The sequence below is a fragment of the Prionailurus bengalensis genome, chromosome C1 (assembly GCF_016509475.1).
Source record: "Prionailurus bengalensis isolate Pbe53 chromosome C1, Fcat_Pben_1.1_paternal_pri, whole genome shotgun sequence".
NCBI classification, from domain to species: Eukaryota; Metazoa; Chordata; class Mammalia; order Carnivora; family Felidae; genus Prionailurus; species Prionailurus bengalensis.
The window spans coordinates 176,662,290-176,689,310 of NC_057345.1; the positions used below are offsets into that span (position 1 = coordinate 176,662,290).

Consider the following 27,021-nt stretch of genomic DNA (forward strand, 5'->3'; position numbering starts at 1 on the left):
TGGACATCTGTACTAACAGTTGACATTATCAGTCTTTTTCTTTAAATTTTGTCAATATGAATGAAAAATTGTAATTTTTTTATTTTTTTATTTTTATCTTCTAAATTGTTTCAACAAACATTTTCCTGATTATTAGGGAGATGGAGCATCTTCTAAATTATAATTAGTCATACTTTAATCACTACTTTATATTTTGTGATTTGTCTATTCATAATTTGGCTCCATTACATTGAGTTTTTTTTATCTTTAAAAGTAAAATTTTAGATCTTTGAAAATGCATTCTACATTCTAGCCCTTTATTATATGTATTACAAATATTTACACAGCCTTTTCACTGATCTTTTAAATTGTTTTATAATATATATTTTCATGTATTTTTTAAAATTCAAGCTAATATATCTATTTTTTTCTTTTCTCCTTTTTTTTTTTTGAGAGAGAGAGAGAGCACAAGTGGGGAGAGAAGCAGAGGGGGAGAGAGAGAATCTTAACAGCTTCCAAGCACAGTGTGGAGTGCCATGTGTGGCCCAATCCCACGACCCTGTGATCGTGATCTGAGCCAAAATCAAGTACGATGCTCAGTGGACTGAGCTATGCAGGCACCCCACCTTATTTCTTGGAATTTGCATTTTGAATGTTATCTGATATTAATTCCAATCATATATCTCAAAATTATGATTATATCCCTCAGTTCTGCAGTTAATATTTTATGTATATACATATTTGTGTGTGTGTGTGTATGTGTGTGTGTGTGTGTGTGTGTGTATACACGTATATATAGTTTAGATCTTTAATTTTAACTTAATTGCAATTGATTTTTATTTTAGGGTAGGGATTTAACTCTACATTTTTTTAAATGAAAATCAGCCATATATCTCAATACAGTTTAATGACTTCTCCATTTTTTCTCTTAAAAATAATTCTATAACAGTTAAAGAGGACACATGGAACAGACCTACCTGAGAATAGGGAAATAATAATTATTGGATGAAGGAGACAAAACAGAATATTTTGGGGATAAGCGCACAGGAGATTAGGAGACGATGCTGGGTGTGGTCACTGACTGTTAGGTGAGGCTTGATTGGTTCAATAAGAACAACTCCTAAATGAGTTAGGATACTTTAGTCTCACAGTATTCAGGTAAAACCTAAAAGAAAATAATTCCTTTCTTCTTGCTCTCAGGAGTGGGTGCCTGAGATGACGGACAACTCTGATATTGCTTTCACAAGAGAACAAGCCAAAGTATTCTGGATCCTTGCACACAGCCATAGGCATTTGCTGGCAGCAGGTAACGGGCCACAAGCCTCTTGCTACCAAGCCCCATGGTGGAGCGTGATGTTGACAAGCCACATATGGGCCTCAAGCATTTTTTGAGCTGAGTGGCCACGCTGTTTCCCGGCATGAGCCAGAAGGAGGACACTCAGCTGGACGTATTAAACAAGTTTATTCCATAAAATTTACAAGTATATATTTAGCAAAGATCTCTGAAAGGATGATAAGAGTAGATTGGCATCAAGGAGTAAGCAAATAGGGGCGCCTGGGTGGCTCAGTCGGTTAAGTGTCTGACTTCAGCTCAGGTCATGATCTCACGGTCCGTGAGTTTGAGCCCCACGTAGGGCTGTGCTGACAGCTCAGAGCCTGGAGCCTGCTTCAGATTCTGTGTCTCCCTCTCTCTCTGACCCTCCCCCATTCATGCTCTGTCTCTCTCTGTCTCAAAAATAAATAAACATTAAAAAAAATTAAAAAAAAAGAGAGTAAGCAAATAAAGTGTATTCCATACCATAATAGCTTCTATTCATCTATGTGAATACTGCTTACACTCCCAAAATTTGGAAAGTCTTATTTAGAGAATAAATTGTTTATAAATCAAAATAGAAAATATTTGTTGTTGTTGTTTCCAAATTACAGACCATAAAAAAATCTCTGATTCGTTTATGTAACTTGGTTTTGGTGAATTGCTAAAACTTAGTGTCATATTTTAACTTTCAGTATTGTTTAGTATTATGTGTAAAATATTACCTAGGAAATTTTTAAACTTTATCTACTGCATGACTTTAAAAACCCTATAGTTTAATATATTTAGAAATTTTCATTTCATAAAATTATAGCTCCCAAAAGATTTTTCCTACAAATAGGTCTTTTCACCACCCTGAAGCTTAGCACCTGGGTCGACTCAAATCCAAAATCTCAATTCTAAGTTAATATGTTTATATTTTTGTCTTCTTTGGTACAGTCTTCCATGATCCAGTTGTGTTCATTTCAGGTACCAAGAGTTAGGAGTCCAATTAGTACAATGAGGGATGTTACACTTGTTGATGTAAATATTGCTGTGCCCAGGGAGTAGAGGAGAAACTTGGTGGCAGAGTCAGATACAAGGCAAAACAACCCATGATGCAGTTGGATGTTTGCAAGCATTGAGTAAGAGGAAGACAATTTTATGTGCATCTTGTCCAGCCTTCTTGATACACAAAGTGACAAACTGAGGTAGACAAAATTGAAATGAGTTACCTGCAGAACATAGCTGATTTGTTCAGAGCTGAGGCAAGGGCCAGTCCCCTGGATTCCAATACTCCCGGATTCTTTTCGGATATTTACCAAACTGCTTAGATGTAATATATTCTAATCTTTGAATTTAAATAATGTTTTATTAATACTCTTGATTATAAACAATATTTTATATTTTAGGGTTAAGAGTACGATGCTAGAGATGGATAGTATAGGCCAATTCCTAACTATTGTTTCTTAATTGTGTGACTCTGGCATGTCATTTAATGTCTCTAAGTTTCTCTTTCTCACACTGGCAAACATGGAGACTGTAATTTACTTATCATAGAATCCCCTGTGGTGCTCAAATAAGGCAGTCTCCAAAGGACATATATTAGTACCCAACATATGTTGATCAGTGAGTAAACATCAGTGATTATTATTGCACAACACCCTCATGCTCTGCTAGTCAGTATGACTGTTCTTAAGCACTTTTGTTTTTAACTGTATTCAGTTTATTCCATATAGTGTTCTGTGATAGATAATCTGACCTATTCCAGAAACTGACATATAGTCTAACTGAGAGTCCACAGGAAGGGTACAGGTATCTCTCTTTGAAAATTACAATTTTACACAGGTTGTTTTATACATGTTAAGAACAGATACATCGAACCACTTTAGTCATTCAGTGAATACTTATTAACTTGTCTTTCAGTAGAAGAGGATATCACTTGCATATATTCAGACTTGAAGTAAAATGATGGGCTGTATGTGCGCTATACCCAGGTTCTGAAGCATGGTATATATATAAAATAAATTGTATATCTTTGGAATCCCTTGATTTAATGTATACGTGATTTCACATTTTATGTAATTCAGTGAATTTTTCCCAAAGTTTAAAGTTCATTGTGACTTTCTTATGGTGTTAAGCCACTTTTACAACTGTGGAAACATCTAGTATATTTTTAAAATTTATACTCCGATAGTTTGGTTCAGAAAAATGTTTTTCTTTGCCAGGTGCTGTGGTTGATGCGAAGATAAAAGAAAGGGAAAATAGCTTCTCAAAATGCTTATAGGTATGATATTTTGTATATACTGTGTTAGCGACAAATGCTTAAAAGTACGCAGCAGGGGTGCCTGGGTGGCTGGGTGGGTTAAGTGTCTGACCTCCTCTCAGGTCACGATCTCGTGGTTAATGGATTTGCACTCCACATGTGGCTCTCTGCTGTCAGAGGGAGACTGCTTCAGATCCTCTCTCCCTCTCTGTCTGCCCCTCCCCCTCTCGCTCTCTCTGCCTCTTTCAAAAATAAGTAAACATTAAAAAGAAATTTAATGTACACAACATAAAAACATAAAAAATAAGTACACAGCATAGGAAAAGGTGATCAAAACTAATAATGTGCATGATTCTGATTCTGTGTTTCCTAATTGGTAAAGGTGACTTGACTCAGCTCTAAATTCTTATTTTTCGGCATATGAAACTCAAGAGAGTTAGCAATGACAGGTGACATGATTAACAGTTCGGGTTCCCCAGACAGATCTGGGTGCAGTGAATCCTTATTCACCATTGGGTAAACTGTGCAAATTACCTAACTTCTTCAATACTCAGTGCCCACAGAGAGTACACCTTGTGTTGCTATGTGGCCTACATTGAAAGTGGTAAGGCATACAGAGGTCTTAGTACAGTATCCGGCACCTGGTAGGCATTCATTAAACATTAATTATAATTTTATGAATATGGAATGTTGACATATATATTTATCATTAATGAAAAATACAGTGTTTATTTTTATATCTTAATTTTTGTCCTTTTCCATACTTCTCTAGTTCCTAGTAAATGAAACAGTCTTACAGAAATAAAAAAATCTTTTAAGTAGCTTCACAGAAAACATAATACATTCTTGACACATTCTTTATTTTCATGATTAACATAAATCCATGGAAATTATAAGCAGCTGGATAGCACAGGATTAAAAAAATGGTTACCCTTTTGAACTTAAATTCTTAATATTCTTAATTATAAAATATTCTTTTGTTTCTAAGAATATAATCAATGAAGTTATTGTTTTTTATGTGGTTGTTAATTTTATAACATATTTTCCGAATTCTCTTACAGTAAATAATAAAAAGGCTCTCTGTCTATTTGTGTAAGTTTGAAGTCAGATAGGGCTTCTTGCCAATGAAACAAAATAGAATGTCATTATGTTAACAACATGCAGCCCATTATTCAAGGAAGAATATAAATGGATCTGAAACGTTACTGGATGAAAAAATGCTAAAATTTCAAAATACAATATTTCTGAAATTTGTGTACATATTACCTGTCTTAAGTGGGATAATTTTTTTGTTTGTCTTTTGTTGTTGTTGTTGTTGTTGTTTTACCAAATATAATGATGAATAAAATATGTATTCACCTGGTAGTCACCACATTTATTTACTTTGATAAACATTCTTCATTTACTCTAGTGGGAGGTACTGTTGTCACATGGCAAAATGTGCTTCTGTATAATTCCACAACAGGAAGCAGTTATGAGCAGAGAACAATAATCCAATCTGTCATAAGATCCAGCTCCCAAAATGTACTTTCCTAAATAAAGTAAGGGATGCTACCTAAAAGCAACTTTTTCATATCAATCACTAACATAATGATTTTGACACTTTTTTAAAGTTTGCTTATTTATTTTGAGAGAGCACACAAGCAAGCGAGGGGCAGAGAGAGAGAACTGTTCAGGATCTGCACAGTTGGCACAAAGTGCAATGAAGGGCTGGAAGTCACAAACCTCAAGATCATGATCCCAGCTGAAACCAAGAGTCGGACGCTTAACCGACTGAGCCACCCAGGTGCTCCAGTTTTGGCACTTTTTAACATAATGTAACATTTGAACTGCAAATACAAGACCTGGTTCCGATTGGTGAGACCCGGGGATCTGCATGGAAATAACGACAAAGAATGAGTGACATAAACCTTCCTGTTACATATTATTATATGAATCAAAATTCCAAAATATGTGAAGAAAACTAATGCTAAAATGGATAGTAAATGAAATCAACATTTTTAAAAGTTCACTCCAAATCAATTAATAATAAAACAATCTAAAACAGTTTTATAAGAAATATATTTATGATTCTTAAAAAGATGAATAACAGCAATGTACAGAGAATGAAGATTATAAAAATAGGTAGAACTGACACAAGAAGCAATTGGGTGCCCTGAAAAGGAAATATAGAACCACTGAAAGTCACCACACTACTGAATGACTGCAGAGTAGTCCTGAGGAACTCCCGGGGATGCAGGATTAAGAGATAAAGACGTTAAATATTTGACAACAGTCCAAGAAATGGAGGGTAGGTTTAGATGTGTCAATATAGCTCTGAGAGGAGTTCCAGAGGAAAATAGTAGGGGAAAAGGAGGAAAAGAAACATTTGAAAAGAAAATGGTTGAGACATTTTTGCAGAGTTGAAGACATGTAACTTCAGGCTGAAAGTGATCACTGAAAGCACAAAGCAAGGTATAGATGATAAAGAAATAAATATCAATGGGTAAATTCTTTGTGAAGCAAAACATGGGTGGTAAAGAAAGAAGAAAAACCCACAACAAAAAACAATTATCAACAAAAGAACCATCAACCCAGAATCTGACACTCAATTAACCTATCACCTAAAAAAGTAAGTAAAATGAAGACATTTTTCCCCCTAAGGTTTGCTTTGGAGTTTATTGATCCTCATATATGAAAGACCTATATTAAGCTCTATCCAAATACATAGTTTCACCACTGTACCTTTAAGAGCTTTAAGAGTGTATCAGAACATAGGGTGAAATAGCAAAAAAACTCCTAAAAGACATTTTCAGACACACAAAGATAAGGAGTGCTTTACAATCCACAGCCCATACTGCAAGGGCTATTGTAGAAATATGCTGTATAACCACAATTTCATATCATTTAAGAACTTACAAGTGACTCAGCATTCGCTATTTTATTCAAATTCTCAACAATCAAACCAGTATTATTTATATCATCTTCAGCAAATAATAAAGTTTAAGATACAGGAATGAAAACTAACAGGCTCAAATTCATACAATAGTACTAGCACTCTAACACAACATTTGTGAATTCAATTCTCATGTGATTTACAATATATTTTTTAAAAATGCCCGTCACACAGATGTGACCTACCAGATAAAAGGAAGGATTCTGGAATTGTTATCCATTGCTAAGAACAAGTCCTGCAAATATAAGTTACTGTATATCATCTACTGTCAGAGAGGAATGAGTTGCTAGGATTTTCCTATTTGTCTAGAGAACCCGAGTAGAAATTTACAATTCCATAAGGACTCTTTCTAAGGATTTGACATGGCCACGTGTGTGTAACTATTTATTGTATTTCCTTATTATTTATTTTGTTGACTTCATTTGGTTCATTATTAATTGGACAACTGCAATGATCTTTGGAGAGTTTTATTTTCCTTGTTGATAGAGTCACCATTCAGCTCACATCTTATTCTAGGTAACTGATAAAGGATTTACGTATCATTTAAAAAATGTAAAAATAAGGCACCTGGGTGGCTCAGTTGGTTAAGCATCCGACTCTTGGTTTCACCCCAGGTCATGATCTCACGGTTCATGAGACTGAGCCCCACATCAGGCTCTGCGCTGAGAGTGTAGAACCTGCTTGGGATTCTCTGTCTCCCTCTTTCTCTCTGCCCCTCTCCTACATGCTCTCTCTCTTTTTCTCTCTCTCAAAAATACATAAATAAATATCAAAAAAATAAATATACAAAAATAGGATCCAGAGAATTCTTTATGGAGACCATAAGACTATAGGCTTTTACGTGTTTAAAGAAGATAACACAGAGATTAATTTTCACAGTTCTGCATAAACTCACACATTTCTTTTCTAGGTATTTATTTCTGGACAATAGGAAATTTACATAATTGGCCACATGCTTTAAAATAATCAATTACTCAAAAACATAAACATAGAATAAAATAAATTAAAATAATAATTCAGACCTCATGCTATGGATATGGAAAGTGACTAGTTGATGCCCATTATTGTTATTATAAAATATAAATCTATTTCCCCAAAGCACAAGAGAATTTACCACTGGTTGTTTTAGGGTGTGGCATGAACTAGTTAGTAATATTTTTGGCTTTGATACACCTCTGAGAGAAGTGTACTAAAAATTTGAACTGTTCCCATTGGTGGTACATGTTACTCAGAGTGCATGTAGTAAATGAGGATTGTGTCATCACGGAGAGGAAAACTAATTATTTCCAGTGCCCTCACCCAAATTTAAGTGTGCTAAAATATACCTGCTGGATTTTAATAGGGCTGGTATTTACAAAGCTCTCTGTGGTTATGCGGTCATGTCTATAAAAGAATATAAAATTTATTGAAGTTAGTTAAGTTACTAACCTGCAAAATGAAAGAGAGCCAATGACCTCAACATTGGCAGTTTCCAACTAATGAAAATGGAATATGTGATTTCTAAATGTCAATACACATTTAAGAGGCAGGATAAATATAATTGGTAATAGCCTACAGGTTCCTGCAGGTCAAGACTGTGGAATCAAATATGCCTATAGTTAGGGGACAAAAACCAACAGAATTCAGGAGTGTAGAGAGTTAAGCCAGAGAAGCCTCTAAATTTCTAGCACGAAGCTAAGCAATCAGATAGTCAGAGAGAGACTGACAAGTAAAGAAGACTGAAATGGACTCTGGACAATATTGGGAGAACACAATCTTGATCCTGGCAGAACTCTTATTTGTCCTTCATAGTATGACCCATGGGAAGACCTCAAGATGTAATAATAATCAAAAAAATAAAAGCAATAGTTAACAATTAATGACCTTTAGCAGGTACGAGACACATATATCATGTAATTCTAACGTAATGAATAGGAGGCTATGGTTAAACACTTTTTTATACTTTACTTCACCCTCTTTACTTCACCAGGCATTCACCCTATCTCTGTGTCTGATATCAGATCCTACTATATGTCCATTCTCCTCTGTTTGTATAAAGATTGACTTTTCTTTTGATTAGTGTCAGCATAGTAAATTTTCCTCCATCCATTTGCTTTTAATCTATATGTGTCTTTACAATTAAAGTGGATTTCTTATAGATCACAGATAGATGGGTCATGTTTTTTGATCCATTCTGACAATCTCTGTCTTTTGACTGATGCATTTAGACCATCCATCTTCCAAGTGATTATTGACATGGTTGCAGTAATAGCTACCATATTTGTTACTGTTGTCTATTTGTTGCTCTTGATCTTTCTTCTTGTTTTTGTCTTCCAATCTTTTTCTACCTTTTGTGGTTTTAATTGAGCATTTTATATGATTCTACATTCTCTCCTTTCTTGGCATATTGATTTTATTCCTTTTTTTTTTTTACCTTTTTCCAGTGGTTGCTAGAGTTTGCCATATTCACTTACAGCTGATCCAAGTCCACTTTCAAATGACACTATATCATTTCATGGGTAATATGAATACTTTATAATAGCAAAAATAATCTTAATTCCTCCTTTCCATCACTTGGTTGATTACTTTAATTAATTTCATTTATATGTGATTGTATATATGTATATATAAAAGTATATATAGTACTTACATATATAGTATATATATATATATATATATATATATACATACATAAGCATAGCAATCAAATAAATTGTTGGTTATTATTATTTTGAACAAACTGTTATGTGTTAGATGAGAGTAAGAACAATTTTTAAATTTTTCCTTCACTTATTCCTTCTTTGATGCTCTTCATTGGTTTACACAAATCTGAGTTTCTGGTGTATATTTTTGTTTCCTCTAAATAGCTTTTAACATTTTCTAGAAGGCATATCTACTGGCAATAAATTCCTCCAATTTTTGTTTGTCTGAGAAATACTTTATTTCCCTTTCACTTTACAGGATAGTTTTCTAGGTTACAGAATTCTAGGGTGGTGTTTTTTTTTTCCTCAAAACTTTAATTATTTGACCTCATTCCCATCTTGCTTGTATGGTTTCTGAGAAATTGAATGTAATTGTTATCTTTGTTCCTCTATAGGTGTGGTGTTTTTCCTCTGGTTTCTTTCAGGATTTTTTCCTTATCTTTGATTTTCTATAATTTGAAAATGATATGCCTGGGTGTAGGTTTTTTGGGTGGAGGCATTTATTTTGCTTGGTGTTCTCAAAGCTTTCTGCATCAGTAGTTTGGTTTCTGACATTATTTTGGGGAAATTCCTAGTCATTATTTTTTTCAAATATTTCTCTTCTCTCTTTATTCTCCTTTGGTATTCTCATTAGGTATATGTTACACCTTTTGCAATTGTCCCACAGTCTTTAGATATTTTGGTTTTCTTTCCCCAGTCTTTGTTCTCTTTGCTTTTTAATTTTCGGGGTTTCTACTGATATCTTCTCTAGCTTAAAGATTTTTTGTTTCCCTTCTCTTATGTTCATCTGTTTTGTCTCTTAAAGTCCTCATATGAGTGAATTCATGTGACTTTTGTCTTTCTCTGACTAATTTCACTTAGCATAATACCCTCCAGTTCCATACATGTAGTTGCAAATGGCAAGATTTCATTCTTTTTGACTGCCAAGTAATACTCCATTATATATATATATATATATATATATATATATATATATATATACACCACATTTTCTTTATCCATTTATCCATAGATGGACATTTGGGCTCTTTCCATACTTTGGCTATTGCTGATAGTGCTGCTATAAACATGGGGGTGCATGTGTCCCTTCAAAACATCACACCTGTATCCTGTGAATAAATGCCTAGTAGTGCAATTGCTGGGTCATAGGGTAGTTCTATTTTTAGTTTTTTGAGGAACCTCCATACTGTTGCAGAGTAGCTGCACCAGCTTGCATTCCCACCAACAATGCAAAAGAGATCCTCTTTCTTTGCATCCTTGCCAACATCTGTTGTTGCCTGAGTTGTTAATGTTAGCCATTCTGACAGGTGTAAGGTGATATCTCATTGTGGTTTTGATTTGTATTTCCCTGATGATGAGTGATGTTGAGCATTTTTTCATGTGTTCTTTGGTCATCTGGATGTCTTCTTTGGAGAAGGGTCTATTCATGTCTTTTGCCCATTTCTTCACTGGATTATTCGTTTTTTGGTGTTGAGTTTGATAAGTTCTTTATAGATTTTGGATACTAACCCTTTATCTGATATGTCATTTGCAAATATCTTCTCCCGTTCTGTCGCTTGCCTTTTAGTTTTGCTGATTGTTTCCTTCGCTGTGCAGAAGCTTTTTATTTTGATGAGGTCCCAGTAGTTCATTTTTGCTTTTGTTTCCCTTGCCTCTGGAGACGTGTTGAGTAAGAAGTTGCTGCAGCTGAGGTCAAAGAGGTTTTTGCCTGCTTTCTCCTCGAGGATTTTGATGGCGTCCTGTCTTACATTTAGGTCTTTCATCCATTTTGAGTTTATTTTTGGGTATGGTATAAGAAAGTGGTCCAGGTTCATTCTGGAAAACTGTCCAGTTTCCCAGTCTGGGAAAACTGTCACTGTCCAGTTTTCCCGGCACCACTTGCTGAAAAGACTGTCTTTATTCCATTGGATATTCTTTCCTGCTTTGTCAAAGATTAGTTGCCCCTACGTTTGTGGGTCCATTTCTGGGTTCTCTATTCTGTTCCATTGATCTGAGTGTCTGCTCTTGTGCCTGTACCATACTGTCTTGATGATTACAGCTTTGTAGTATAGCTTGAAGTCTGGGATTGTGATGCCTCCTGCTTTGGTTTTGTTTTTCAAGATCGCTTTGGCTATTTGGGATTTTTTCTGGTTCCATACAAATTTTAGGATTATTTGTTCTAGCTCTGTGAAGAATGCTGGTGTTATTTTGATAGGGATTGTATTGAATATGCAGATTGCTTGGGTAGTATCGACATTTTAACAATATTTGTTCTTCCTATCCAGGAGCATGGAATCTTTTTTCCATTTTTTTTGTGTCTTCTTCAATTTCTCTCATAAGCTTTCTATAGTTTTCAGTGTATAGATTTTTCACATCTTTGGTTAGATATATTCCTAGGTATTTTATGTTTTTTGTGCAACTGTAAATGGGATCAGTTCCTTGATTTCTGTCACTTCATTGTTGGTGTATAGGAATGCAACCAATTTCTGTGCATTGGTTTTATATCCTGCATCTTTGCTGAATTCATGAATCAATTCTAGCAGTTTTTTGGTGGAATCTTTAGGGTTTTCCATATAGAGTATCATGTCATCTGCAAAGACTGAAAGTTTGACCTCCTCCTGGCTGATTTGGATGCCTTTTATTTCTTTGTGTTGTCTGATTGCAGAGGCTAAGACTTCCAATACTATGTTGAATAACAGTGGTGAGAATGGACATCCCTGTCTTGTTTCTGACCTTAGGGGTGAAAGCTCTCAGTTTTCCCCATTGAGGATGATATTAGCATTGGGTCATTCGTATATGGGTTATATGATCGCAAGGTATGCTCCTTCTATCCCTACTTTCTTGAGGGTTTTTATCAAGAAAGGCTGCTGTATTTTGTCAAATGCTTTCTCTGCATCTATTGAGAGGATCATATGGTTCTTGTCCTTTCTTTTATTGATGTGATGAATCATGTTAATTGTTTTGCAGATGTTGAACCAGCCCTGTATCCCAGGTATAAATCCCGCTTGGTGGTAGTGAATAATTTTTTTAATGTATTGTTGGATCCGGTTGGCTAATACCTTGTTGAGGATTTTTGCATCCATGTTCATCAGGGAAATTGGTCTATAGTTCTCCTTTTTAGTGTGGTCTCTGTCTGGTTTTGGAATCAAGGTAATGCTGGCTTCAAAGAAAGAGTTTGGAAGTTTTCCTTCCATTTCTATTTTTTGGAACAGTTTCAAAAGAATACATGTTAACTTTTCCTTAAATGTTTGGTAGAATTCCCCTGAAAAGCCGTCTGGCCCTGGACTCTTGTTTTTTGGGAGATTTTTGATTACTAATTCGAATTCCTTACTGGTTATGGGTCTGTTCAAATTTTCTATTTCTTCCTGTTTCAGTTTTGGTAGTGTATATGTTTTTAGGAATTTGTCCATTTCTTCCAGATTACCCATTTTATTGACATATAATTGCTCATAATATTCTCTTATTATTGTTTTTGTTTCTGTTGTGTTGGTTGTGATCTCTTCTCTTTCATTCTTGATTTTATTTATTTGGGTCCTTTCCTTTTTCTTTTTGATCAAACTTGCTAGTGGTTTGTCAATTTTGTTAATTCTTTCAAAGAACCAGCTTCTGGTTTCTATGATCTGTTCTACTGTTTTTTTGGTTTCGATAGCATTAATTTCTGCTCTAATCTTTATTATTTCCTGTCTTCTGCAGTTTTATTTGTTGTTATTTTTCCAGCTCCTTAAGGCATAAAGTTAGGTTGTGTATCTGAGATCTTTCTTCCTTCTTTAGGAAGGCCTGGATTGCTATATACTTTCCTCTTATGACCGCCTTTGCTGTGTCCCAGAGGTTTTGGGTTGTGGTGTTATAATTTTCATGACTTCCACATACTTTTTAATTTCCTCTTTAACTGCTTGGTTAGCCCATTCATTCTTTAGTAGGATGTTCTTCAGTGTCCAAGTATTTGTTGCCTTTCCAAATTTTTTCTTGTGGTTGATTTCAGCGTTGTGGTCTGAAAATATGCACGGTATGATCTCGATCTTTTTGTACTTACTTAGGGCTGATTTGTGTCCCAGTATATGGTCTATACTGGAGAACGTTCCATGTGCACTGAAAAAGAATGTATATTCTGCTTTAGGATGAAATGTTCTGAATATATCTGTTAAGTCCATCTGGTCCAGTGTGTCATTCAAAGCCATTGTTTCTTTGTTGGTTTTTTGATTAGATGATCTGTCCATTGCTGTGAGTGGGGTGTTGAAGTCTCCTACTATTATGGTATTACTATCGATGAGTTTCTTTATGTTTGTGATTAATTGATTTATATATTTGGGTGTTTTCACATTTGGTGCATAAATGTTTACAATTGTTAGGTCTTCTTGGTGGATAGACCCCTTGATTATGATATAATGCCCTTCTGCATCTCTTGATACAGTCTTTATTTTAAAGTCTAGATTGTCTGATATAAGTATGGCTACTCTGGCTTTCTTTTGTTGACCATTAGCATGATAGATGGGTCTCTATCCCCTTATTTTCAATCTGAAGGTGTCTTTAGGTCTAAAGTGGGTCTCTTTAAACAGCAAATAGATGGATCTTGTTTTCTTATCCATTCTCTTACCCTATGTCTTTTGATTGGAGCATTGGGTCCATTGACGTTTAGAGTGAGTACTGAAAGAGATGAATTTGTTGTCCTTATGATGCTTGTAGTGTTGGAGTTTCTGGTGGTATTCTCTGGTCCTTTCTAATCTGTGTTGCTTTTTAAAATATATTGAAGTATATATATCTCTCTCTCTATATATATTTTCATCTTTTCTCCCCTCAGAGAGTCCCCCTTAAAATTTCTTGCAGGGCTGGTTTAGTGGTTACAAACTCCTTTAATTTTTGTTTGTCTGGGAAACTTTTTATCTCTCCTTCTATTTTGAATGACAGCCTTGCTGGATGAAGAATTCTTGGCTGCATATTTTTCTGATTCAGCACACTGAATATATACTGCCACTCCTTTCTGGCCTGTCAAGTTTCTGTGGATAGGTCTGGGGCAAACCTGATCTCTCTTCCTTTGTAGGTTAGGGAATTTTTTTTCCCTTGCTGCTTTCATGATTCTCTCCTTGCCTGAGTATTTTGTGAATTTGACTATGATATGCCTTGTTGATGGTCGGTTTTTGTTGAATCTAATGGGGGTCCTCTGTGCTTTCTGGATTTTGATGTTTGTGTCTTTCCCCAAGGTAGGAAAGTTTTCTGCTATGATTTTCTCACATAACCTTTCTACGCCTATTTCTCTCTCTTCTTCTTGTGGGACCCCTATGATTCTGATGTTGTTCCTTTTTAATGAGTCACTGATTTCTCTCATCCTTAAATCGTGCTCGTTTGCCTTAATCTCCCTCTTTTTTTTCTGCTTCATTATTCTCTATAAGTTTGTCCTGTATATAGCTGATTCTCTGTTCTGCCTCATCCATCCCTGCCGCCACAGCATACATCCATGAATGTAGCTCAGTCATAGCATTTTTAATTTCATTCTATTTTTTACTTCTTTTATCTCTGAAGAAAGGGATTCTAATCTATTTTCGACTCCAGCTAGTATTCTTATTATCGTGATTGTAAATTCTGGTTCAGACATCTTGCTTGTATCTGTGTTGGTTAAATCCTGTGTTGGCTGTCCTTTCTTCATGCTCTTTCTTTTGGGGTGAATTCCTTCGTTTTGTCATATTGAAGGGAGAAAAGGTATTAATGAGGTAGAAAAATTGAAATAAAAAATTAAATTTAAAAAAATGTTAAAATTAAAAAATAACACACACACACAAATTGAATAAATGATGCTAGATCCTAGGTGTGTTTGGTCTGGGTGTTGAAAGTGGTTTGACAGATTAGAGAATAAAGGGGGGGAAAGAAAAAAAGGAAATAGTTTGAGAATTTGAAAAAATGAATACACTGAAGTAGACTAAAATGAGATGATGGGGGTAAAAAAGAATTTGAAAAATATACACAAAAGTAAAGACTATAGTAGAAAAATGAAAGAAAAATATTTTTAATAAAAATTAAAAATAAATATGATTTTTTTCTTTTTCTGTATTCAAGAAAAAAGAAAAGAAACAAAAAGAGAAAAAAGATAAAAAAGGAAAGAAAAAAAGGAAATCATTTGAAAATTTGAAAAAGTGAATACACTGTACTAGACTAAAATAAAATGAAGTAAAATATAACTTGAAAAAATTTACATAAAAGCAAAAAATATAGTAAAAAATTAAACAAAATATTTTAATAGAAATTGAAAGTAAAAATGAAGTTTTTCTCTTTCTTCATTCAAGAAAAAGAAAAAAGCAAAAGAAAAAAGAAAAAGAAAGAAAAATAAATAAAAAGGAAATTGTTTGAAAATTTGAAAAGGTGAATACACTGAAGTAGACTAAAATAAAATGATGGAAGTAAAAATATTTTGAAAAAATTTACACAAATTAAAAAATATAGTAAGAAAAATTAAAGGAAAATATTTTTAATAAAAATTGAAAATAAAAATGAATTTTTTCTCTTTCTGTATTCAAGAAAAAGAAAAGAAATGTAAAAGAGAAAAAGAAAAAAGAAAGAAAAAGAAAATTGAATAGATGAACCTGCTAACAGATTGAAGTAGAACTGAAATTACTTCGTTTACCCCTAGAAGTCAGTCTATGTAGCACTTTATAGTCCATAAACTAAGCCGGCGGTGAGACTTGTGTTCTTGAAGAGCGAAGTTGGCCCAGTTGGGCGGGGCTCAGTGTAATAGCACTGCTTTCCACTAGATGGCGCTGCTAGCCTACTGGGGTGGATTGTTGCGGCGCTCGTAGGTGCGCATGCATATGCGCGGGAGCGGTGAAAAATGGCGCTACCCTGCCACCCAGTCTGTTCTCCCAGATCAGCAATCGCGCACCCGTCCTTTGTCTTCAGCTTTTGTCCATTCCCTGCTTTTTCACTCTCTGTGACCAGGCCCCAGGCAGTACCTCTGTCCCAAGTTTTGCCTCAGATGGGACTGTTTTCCCCGGCCCCTTACTTCTGAAGGGCTGCGGCTTTGACCCATTCCGCCCCTCTGCTGGAGGGTCTCACCTAGCAATGGACGAATGAGCAACGGCCAAATGTCGGCTGCACCCAGGAACGCTTGCTGGACCCTGCTGCTGCCGGTGCCCCTAGACTGCGGCCAGCTGCCAGCCCGCCCCAGAAAAAGTTCGTGAGACAGTGTAGCAGCAGCGTTTCAGGGATTATGGAAAATCACAACACACATCTGGCACCAGGCTTCACCCTCAACAACCTTGCTCCAGCACCAGCGAATGTGGCCATTTTCTGGGGTCTGCTGGGACTAGGTGGCTTCAACAGTCTCTACCGAATGTCCTTCCAGCAGTGGAACCGCTTTTTCCCATGTGGCCTGAGAACCTCCTGGACCCCACTCTGTTCCTGGGGATTCGCCCTTCCCATCAGAGCATCGCCAGGTATCAAGCTGCAGAGTTGCAGCCTTTGCGCTCCCCTTGTTTATAGTCTTAATGGAATTTAAACCCTCTCCTTTCTCCTTTCTCCCTTTTTAGTTTAGGCCCTGCGGCTGTTTCCAATTTTCCACTTTCTCTCCAGCTGCTCTTGGGGAGGTGTGCTATTCCCGTATTCTCCCCCCCTCCCCAGTCTCCGTCCTTTCTCTGCCCGCAAAAGCGGTTCCCTACCCTCAGCGGCTTCTTGCTCCCCAAATTCACTTCTCCGCACCATGTACCTGCTGAATTCTGTGGTTCAGGTTGTGCTGATTGTTGTGTTAATCCTCCAATCAGTTTTCTAGGTGTGTAGGATGGTTTAGTGTTGGTCTGGCTGTATTTCATGGACGCGAGACACAAAAAACTTCTGTGCTGTTCTGCCATCTTGGCTCCTCCCCAAATATCTCTTATTAATACAAATTTGTGACATGCTCTGAAAACTGCCTTCCTAACATACACTTCTGCAGGTTTTATTTGATGTGGAAAGGTATCCAGGCAAAGATACCAAATTCCCCACCTCTCTTGCTGCTAAAGACGGCCTTAATTCTTTCCCTAAAGGCAAAACAATGAGGGTTTCTGAGTAAGTTTTTGCTCTCCTGTTACAGGTGCTATATATTATTTGCTTCTTTTTCATACTGGAATGTGGTCATGAGATAGAGGTGAAGGAGTCATATCTAGATCATAGTGATCAAAACCACATGGAAGGGGTGGATGATTAGAAGATTTTGATCCTAATGACAACCTGGAATAGCGAGTGATACCAGTCTTGATGGGCCCAGTGTCAGATTCCTCTTTTCTTTATTTGTTTTTAATTAAAAAAATAGCTTTATTGAGATATAATTTACATGCCGTACAATTCACTCATTTACAATATACAATTCAAGGGTTTTTTTTTTTAGTATATTCACTGATATGTGTAATCATTACCACCACTGTCAGTCGATTTCAGAACACTTTCCTGACTTCAAAAGAAACCTTGTACCCGTTAGCTGTTACTCCCTCATCCCCCAGCCCTAGGCAACCGGTGTAGATTTCACTATTCTGGACTTTCATATGAATGGAATCCTATGATATTTGGTCTTTTGTGATTGACCTCTTTCAGTTAGCAACATGTGCTCAAGGTTGACCCATGTTTTATCATGTATCACTATTGTGTTCCTTTTTGTGGACAAATACTCCCATTGTACGGATATACTGCATTTTGTCTTTTTCATTTTTAGTTGATAGTGGTTGTGTTGTTTCTACCTTTTAGCTTTTATAAATGATGCTGCTATGAACACTGGTGAACAGGCTTTTTGTGTGTGTGTGGACATGTGTTTTCATCTTTCTTGGGTACATAACTAGGAGTAGAATTACTGGTCATATGGTAATCCTATATTTAATGATTAAAGAACTGCCAGATTATGTCCTAAAATTAGCTAAATTCCTAAAAAGAAAGTTTCATAAATTTGAAAAAACATTTTGAAATACTTACTTTATTTTCCCTATGTTTAGGAAATTCTACCAACTCTTTGTTCACTGTAACTTATATAATAAGATGTTGCAGATTTACAACATTAGCCAACATGAAAGAGACGAATAATTCACATCATGATACTTTGTCATACCCCATTCAGAAAGAATCCATTATGTAACAACTTAAAATTTTAGAAAGAAAAAAAAACCCTAGGCATTATAATTTAAAAGATTTACCGCTGGCTTTCCTTAAAGAGCAAACTTTTTTTTTTCAAACTTTAGAAAATAAACTTGAAACTTTGTTATTAAACACTTTTTTTCAGAAAAATGTTAGTTGAATGAGAAAAAGATAGGGATGTGCTCTTTTATTTATATCTTCCTGGTTGGTAAAGCATGATACTGAAAAAGAGGGTTGAGAAGAAAATGAAAGCACAGCTTTCTGTGGGTAATCCTTGCTCAGGTGAATCACAGTTGGCTCAGACCCACTGAAGGGACTGTTTTAGAAATGTACTCTGTCTGTAATTTTATGGCTAGTCCTTAAGGTATAGAATATGTTCCATATTACTTATTATCATAGTGTGCCAAACTAATGAATTAAAAATAGTTAATGTTGGAACTTAAAAAAAAAAAAAAAGATCTTTGCCAAGTGGAAGAAGTGGATTCAGACAGACATGCCCGAGCGGTAAGGAATAGAAACATCTATCACTGGTTCTGTCACTATATTCTGTGCAGGATATATAGCAGATTGGATGTAGGTCATAAGTTATAACAGATGCTAATGTATAAGTTACGTATTCAATATTTATAAAAATTTTACCTATAAAAATATTTTGCTGATTGCAATATGTTAACAATAGGAATATTTTAAAAAGTAATTCATGAACAAAAGAAATTCTAATAGATGTAAATAGATATATGCCCAGGAATCTGCACTGAGGACCCCCACTCTCATTCACAGCCCAGACTGAGATCCACTAATGTACCTGAGATCTACCAACTACTAACATACCTGAAGAGGAGTGCCTGGGCCTGCTGTTCCTCTCTGGACCAATGGATAATGCCATTCACTGTCAGATAGGCACACAGACTTCTCATTTATATTTGATCATTGTAAATATGATGCATTTCTCTAAGTGCAAATAAAGATAAACAACTAAAGTCATGTATGTCAATGAAACCTTAGAAATGGGTAATGGATAAAAGTAAAATAAATATTTGCAAATGTGACAGAATTTGATAGACTTTGATCACGAGGCCAGGCAGATACTAAGCCAAAAACATATAGCATCTTAGATATATTTTTTTTCTAACTACTCATATCCAAATGGCACCCATTGGTTTTGTTTCTTAATTGCATCTGAGTTTACTACCAAAACTAGGGCACTCCTACCTGTGTTACTGAAACATCTTTTGTTATAATTTTATGTATAACATGTATTTGATAAGGGAGACAGATTACATGAGGTAAAATAAAGTTTTTCTCAATATTTCCTCAAATCCCCAGATTCCTTCTGGAGATAACAATTAATTTAGTTTTGTTTTGGATCCTTCAAAAGTGTTTCATGCAAATACAAACATAAGTTATCTTAAACACATAAAAGCACACTGACATATATTTTTATTGTTATAAAGCTTGCAGCATATTCTCTATAATGTTCTACAATTTACATATCCCACTTAACAATATCTTAGAGATAATTCCATGATAGTTCCCATAAAAACAATATTTGCTTTCCTGGCAGCATAGTATTCTCCTATATGAATGTACAATGACATATTTGATACATTAAGTGATGTATTCTTATTTTACTTTGCATATACATAATGCAATGAATGTTCCTTACTAATGGATATTTGATACGTTTCCACATATCTTGGTTATTATCAGTAAACATGCTCCAGTATATATTCATATTCATATAACCCTGGACACTTGAAGAGTAAAATGAATTGTTGGAAGTAGTTATATATATTTTATTCTTTGATTGATATTGACAAAATGATATCCAAACACTTATATCAGTTTACTCTCCCAGCAAAAATATATCGAGGGGCTTGTTTTTTCTTCCTCCTTGTAACAATTTTTTTTAAATTTTACCACTGTGACAGGTGAAAAATAACAACTTATAGCTTAATTTTTAATCTCTCTTATTACAAGTGAGGTTACATATGTTTTTGCAAGTTTAACAAATGATTTTTTTTTCCTTTTAGGTATAATATTTTTAGGTATAATATTTATGTCACTTTGCACATTTTTAATTACGTTGTTCAGCTTTTCTTGCTGATTTTTAGGGGCTTTTAAATATGAATAAAGTAGACTTTGTTTTCTTTCATATGTGTCTGTTTAGCTTTTGGCTTTGTTTCTGGTGTTTGGCCAACCATCTTTGTTATGAATTCATACTTACACTTCTTGATCTCTTAGGACTGTGTCGGTGTCCTTGACATTTGTCTCTGCCTGTGCCCAGCACGCTGTCTGGACATAGAAGACATATATGAATATCTGTTGAAAAAACTGTCAAAGTGTAAAGATGTTTATACTTCTTAATCCAAAATCTGTTTCTACTCAGTTTCTATCACCTTGTAAACTTTTTAAAGAGAGAATCATTTCTTCCCAGTCTTATTTCCTGTTTTTTCCAATATACTTTAGATTGAAATTACAATGAAACTGTGAAACAGTTGTGCAAAGCTTACATGTTTAAATGCTGGAGATCACATTATATTTTAAATAATAATGTCAGGGTGTCTGGGTGGCTCACCCAGTTGAGTGCCCACTCTTGATTTCAGCTCAAGTCATGATTCCAGGGTCATGGGATTGAGGTTGGCATTGGGTCCTGCACTGCGTATGGAATCTGCTTAGGATTCTCTCTCTCTCTCCCTCTGCCCTTCTCTCCAACTCACATGAGGGTGCTCTCTCTAAAATAAAATAAATGAATAATTTCTATATTTTGTAATCACAAGTTATTTGAATCATTTGTGGCTCAGCCAGAAAATAGTTGAAATTACTTTAGTATCTGACTAAAGAACTAACTTGTAATTTATTATAACAACTTATGAATTTAAAACATCCTATGTGATTCAAAATGGATTAAAATTGATTTAAAGCAAGTTTGTTGCTATTGGATAATTATTTCAAATCATTAGCATGCATTAAACACACCACTTTTTATTATAATCTCAAAAAAAACTAGGACCTTGAAAAGGCACTTATGTGTTTCTTCAACCTCAAATTTTGCCATTAAAAAAAAAATCAAGCAATGATTTCATCATTCATACACTGAGTTAATGAGACAAAAAGTGAATGCCACATGTGAAATGGTCCAATTATTTGCTCAGTAATCCAATATTTTCTGCATCATTAATTTTCCACTTTTTATTTAGCGACTCTAAGGATGTTCAAGATAAGGAAAATTTATGTTGATTAATAATGCGTCAAAGCAATTTTATAATTTAAGTTTATGGGTTACTATTAATAAATTGTCAGTGTAGCTCATATACTTTATTTAATCCTAGAAGTCATATATTCAAAATCAATCGAGAAGGGCTTTGGTTTTGTATTGGGATGTAGAAAGCTTAAAAGAGCATAGCTCCCATGCCAACAGTGACAAGTTGGATAATTTACCAATTCATAAATTTTCTTGAATCCATCAAAATACTGAGGTACAGGAAAATCAAGAAGTCTCAAGTCTAGGGAAATACAGGTGTCTCCAAAGAGACACAAGATGTAAGTACTGGTTAGAACACTGTTAAATATTTTAACAAACTTCTACATGCTGCTGTTGGATAGTGTAACAATAGTATAGAATCCTTGGAGTTATAGACATAAGGGAAGATTGTACTTAATCTCAAACTTTTGTCCACTCCCATCCCTGGCTGCTTGGGGGAAAGACTTGGGTCAGGTGGGAATATTAGAGATTGCCTCCTGTTTGATCAGGTGTTGGTGAAGAAAGTGGCAACAGTTATGCAAAAGACACAAAGCCCCACTTAGATTATTATGGCCTTTCTCCACTTGGACAGAAGTCTTATCCCACTGAGGGAGGGGCAGAAAACCCAGTAACTGTCAGGAACATGTGGAAATCTATTGCAGCTTAGAGAAAGAAAGACGGAAAAAAGGCCTTTGAAACCAAGACAAAGTCAGAATTTTAGAGGTTCTCTGCAACTGGTGGAGTGGTAGGGTCACTAAGAAAACCCCAACATCCCAGAGCAGAGTGGTTCCCTAAGACTGACACTAAAGCAGGACAAGAAAGAACCCTTTCACCACCACCAACCCCATCACCAGGTTGTCAAAAGATGTGTGATAACCAGAATCAGTGTACTGTTGAGAGAAGGGCAAGAACATGGAGAGACCTCTGATGAGTCAATATATAGAAAGTCTAAACCTAAAGGTGGAACAGTGGTGAAATCGTAACAACAAAACCCCAAATCACCCTAAATTAACTCACACTGCCACATTAAGAACCTAGCATAAAAAGAGACCTGTCTATTTTCAGACATCAACAATACTGATCTCATTTTGTACTGTCTTACACACAAAGGCCAGCATTCAACAAAAGTTGCAGAGCAATAAAGAAGAAAAACAATATACTGTTAAGATACACTGGAAGCAACTAATGGACCTATGTTCATATAGGACCCAGATGTTGGAACTATTAAACAGAAAATTTAAATTAACTATGATTAATGTACTTTAAAACTCTTGTTAAAAAAGTGGAAAACATGCATGTATTGTATCAGAGAGAAAAAAATTATGAGAACAGCTTTTAAGTTTTATTAGGATGAACTCTATAAAAAAATCAAAGGGAGATGCTTGATGTAAGAAACACAGTAAGTGAGATAAGAAAAATATTTTTGACAGGCTTATTAATAGACTTAAGAGAGCCAAAAACAGAAGAATGAGTAAACATGAAAATAGTTCAATAGAAATTAACCATGCTAAATTATAATGAATTTAAAAAAAAATAAAACACCTTGAAAGAAATTGGGACAATATCAGTTTAATATTGCTATAATAGGAATCACAAAAGAGAAAAAGCATGGAAAGAAAGTATTGTAAGTTAACGAGTGAGAATTTTCCAAAAATACTGGAAGACATGAAACCACAGATCAAAAAATTCACAGAACACTAAGTGGAATAAAACAAATAAAACACCTGGACAAACATAGTCAAAGTTCTGAAAACCAGGGGTACCTGGGTGGCTCAGTCCATTAAGCATCCAATTGGTGATCTCAGCTCAGGTCTTGATCTCCGGGTTGTGGGTTCAAGCCCTTCATTGGGCTCCATATTGGGTGCGGAGCCTACTTAAAAGAGAAAAGAAAAGAAAAGAAAAGAAAAGAAAAGAAAAGAAAAGAAAAGAAAAGAAAAGAACTGAAAACCAAAGATAAAAAGAAAATCTTAAAGAGAGTCAGAAGAAAAGAACATATCATATATATAAATATATGCATATAAATTACACCAGACTTTTCAAGAATTTACATCAGGAGTTATTGAAGCCAGAAGATCATCAAGTGACATCTTTTAAAATGTCTAAAGGGGAAAAAAACGTCAACCTAGAATACTCTAGCATAAATAACTCTTAAATATAAAAAAGAAATAGGTTTTTTCAGGTTAAAAATAAAACAAGAGTTTATAATAAACCTCCACAACAAAAATGTTAAAAGAAGTCCTTCAGGCAAAATGTATATGATAAAAACTTGAGCCTACTATACAATGGAATAAGGAACACTGGAAATAGTATAAATAAAAGTAATATAAAATTAATTTTCTTTCATATTTTTAACTGCTTTATTGACTGACTAATCAGCTCATGGTTTAATTATGTCTCAAACCTGAAATCCAGATATTTTGTTTGCTGTGTTGTTATCCAAAGCTACATGCTGAAAATCAAGCATTTATTATTTCACACAAACTAATGTCGGAATGAACTCAGTCAACAAGTGAATTGAATGATAATTCTCATCCCCTGTCACTCATCATCAGTACTGTTAAAGTCAATTTACAATTATTAAAATAAAGTTATCACTTTTCTACTGCTTATGAAAAGAATTATAAGGAAAATGCTAAGGTGGGGGAATGGAGATATAAGAAAATCCCTGTCTCCTTGAAGCATAAATTTTACCCCTCTCCAAACACATAGATTTGCTCATTAAATTTTTTTAAAAAATTTATTTTGATTACAGTTGACACTGTTACATTAGTTTCAGGTGTACAACACAGTGATTCAACTTCTCTATATGTTATGCTGTTCTCACAAGTGTAGCTACCATCTGCCACTATACAACGCTAATACGGTATCATTGACTATATCCCTTACACTGTGCTTTTTATTCCTGTGGCTTATTTATTCCATAACTGGAAGACTATATGGCCCACACCCCCCTTCACCCATTTTACCCATCTCTCCACCCTCCTCCCCTCTGGCAACCATCAGTTTCTTCTCTGTATTTATAGGTCTGATTCTGCTTTTATTTACTTTTTTAAAGGCTTATTTATTTTTGAGGGACAGAGAGAGAATGGAAGTAGTGGAGGGGCGGGGGTGGGGGGGACAGAGGATCCAAAGCAGAGTCTGTGCTGACAGCAGAGAGCCGGATGCAGGGATTGAACTTACAAACTGTGAGATCATGATCTGAACTGAAGTCAGACGCTTAACCAACTGAGCCACCCAGGCACCCCAATCTGCTTTTAAACACAGATAGATTTAATTAAATCACAGTGATGATCTCCCCTACCCACCCCCCGCCAAAGCCTAATACAAAGTAAGCTATGCTTTTGATAACATAGAAGTTAACAATTAATAGCTAAAAGCCTTAATACTCATAGTTCACAATGCAGAAATAAACACTGCTTTCCAATAGTATCTGTCATTAAAATTCAGGTACAGGTTTGTTACGAAAATAAGGTTTCGTAAGCAAGGTGAAACTTCTATTTGGTACTCTCCCTATATTTTTGCTAATAAAGTGCTGGGGGAAAGAGGGTTGAAAGCCAATAAATCTATGTTACAAAATTTTCATGAAGTTTAATGACAAATATAATTCTGTCCCTTCCAGTTTTACTAAAGAGCTCCACAATTCTGCATCATTTAGAAGTCTGTGAATAATTCTGACATCCAAGGTTATTGTAACCCTCAGAAAGAATTTTCTCAAGTGATAAAAATTTCTAACTTGTCAAACATTTAGTTTTATTTCTCAGGCAAGTTATACTGGCAAGTACATCTATGGGACACAATATTTATATGTTCTCCTTGATCATGTGGACAGGGAGTTTTCAACTAGGCAACAAAATATAAAACATATCACAAAATAGTATACTTTGCAAAAACATGGAACTTTCAAACATATCCTATCCAAGTACTCATGTTAAATCCTTTAAAAAACAGAATATCAGTAAAGCATGGAGGAAAATGGAACGTATGCTTCTTTACACACAATAAAGGAAAATAATGAGTCCTTAAGTATCATTAGGATGAGAAGATTCTCAATCCCAAAGAGAAGCAACAGACGTGTTGGGGGGAGGAATTGGCATAGAAAATAAATAGCAAATATCACACTGAGTAGGAAAAAAAATAGCTAATTACATGCTTTCATCTCTGCTTACCAGAGGAGTAAAGCCTAATTTTAAAGAAATGGAAAAGCTTAATGAATGCCAAGAGTATTTTTTTTCATGCACTATGGCTCTTTGGCATAGAATCTATATGCATTTATCCAGATGTTATGGGTGGAAATTGTGGGATTTAATGGTAACTGGAAGTGTGTTTGAAGTACAGAACAGTAATAAAATGAGAACGGATGAGTATGCTTGAAAAAAACAATTCTATTTTATTCTTAAAGGAATTTAGGATCATACTGTGTTATAAGTGCCAAAACATGTTGGAGATAAAGACGCAAACACAAAATTGCCTTTTTCTTAAAATTCCACACTTGAAATAAAGTTGAAATAAAGTTACAGTAGAGTGAAATTGCCTAAAAACAGTTTTGATGTGAGCTATGTAATGGGTCTCTAAAAGATACATTTTAATAACATATGGAATTATAAAGCTCTTTTTTTCTGACTGTGCTCCAGTGAGTATCCCTTCTATGTGACATGAGAGTGAAGTGAGTACCACATGGTGGTTAAGAGCATGAACTGTGGAACTTGCAGGCAGGGGATAAAACTCAGTTCTATCACATGTGAACTGTGTCACGCTGGACATGTGACTAACCTTTCAGACCTCAGTTTCCTCCTCTGTAAAAGGTAAGAGCACCCCCCCTTAAAGAATTGCCGTGAGGATTAAAGTCGATTAATGCAAATGATTGGGATTATTATTACCAACAGGTTCTGTGCAGAGTTTACTCGGTTGAGTATGATTATACTGACCATCAATATGGACCACTTCTGATGCCACGCGGGTATATTCTTCTTGTCTCATGAATGATATAAGCTCAGATGATGCCTCGAGGTTGTGTTAACCCTGTTGAGTGACCACGAAGAGATCACTGTGGTTGCTGAGGAATGGAGAGGACACTGCACTAAAATTTATTTACCTTGTGTGGTGCAATAGTAATTACCTGTGTATATTTGGATTAAAAACTAAAAGAAAAGGGGAAAATTTTGATTCCCTCAAAAATCCCATAGGAATTAAAATTTGAAATATTTTATAAAGAAACTTAAAGTACAAATTACCTTATTCATTTTTTGAGATTTAAACTTTATTCAGAAAATATATCTGAGGAGTTATTCAGTTGAATGAACTAATACAAATGTAATGTTATTCAACTAACTTCCAATTAGTTCATGCTTTATAGAACCAAGATTTTATTTGTTACTTATTTTTCTCCTTGTTTTATTCAACAGCTGAATGAGAAAAAAAAGTCATTTAAAATTATATGAGGATCACATTAATCCTTGATATTTTTTTAACAGTTATATCATTCTGAAACCTTGTGTTCAGACTAAATGCACCATTTATCAGGGAGTAATAAAAATAAAGTTGCCATTTTGATCTCCATAGGAAGCT

The 27,021-nt window shown here is 35.0% G+C and overlaps 1 long non-coding RNA gene across 1 annotated transcript; it reads right to left on the bottom strand.

Moving 5' to 3' along the window:
* Positions 1-4,767: 4,767 nt before the first annotated feature.
* On the bottom strand, positions 4,768-26,725 carry LOC122481553. Its single transcript, XR_006296885.1, has 4 exons — positions 26,382-26,725; positions 20,440-20,507; positions 19,044-19,163; positions 4,768-5,408 (listed from the first exon to the last, which is right to left on the bottom strand). It is a non-coding gene; the product is annotated as an uncharacterized LOC122481553 (long non-coding RNA).
* Positions 26,726-27,021: the final 296 nt, after the last annotated feature.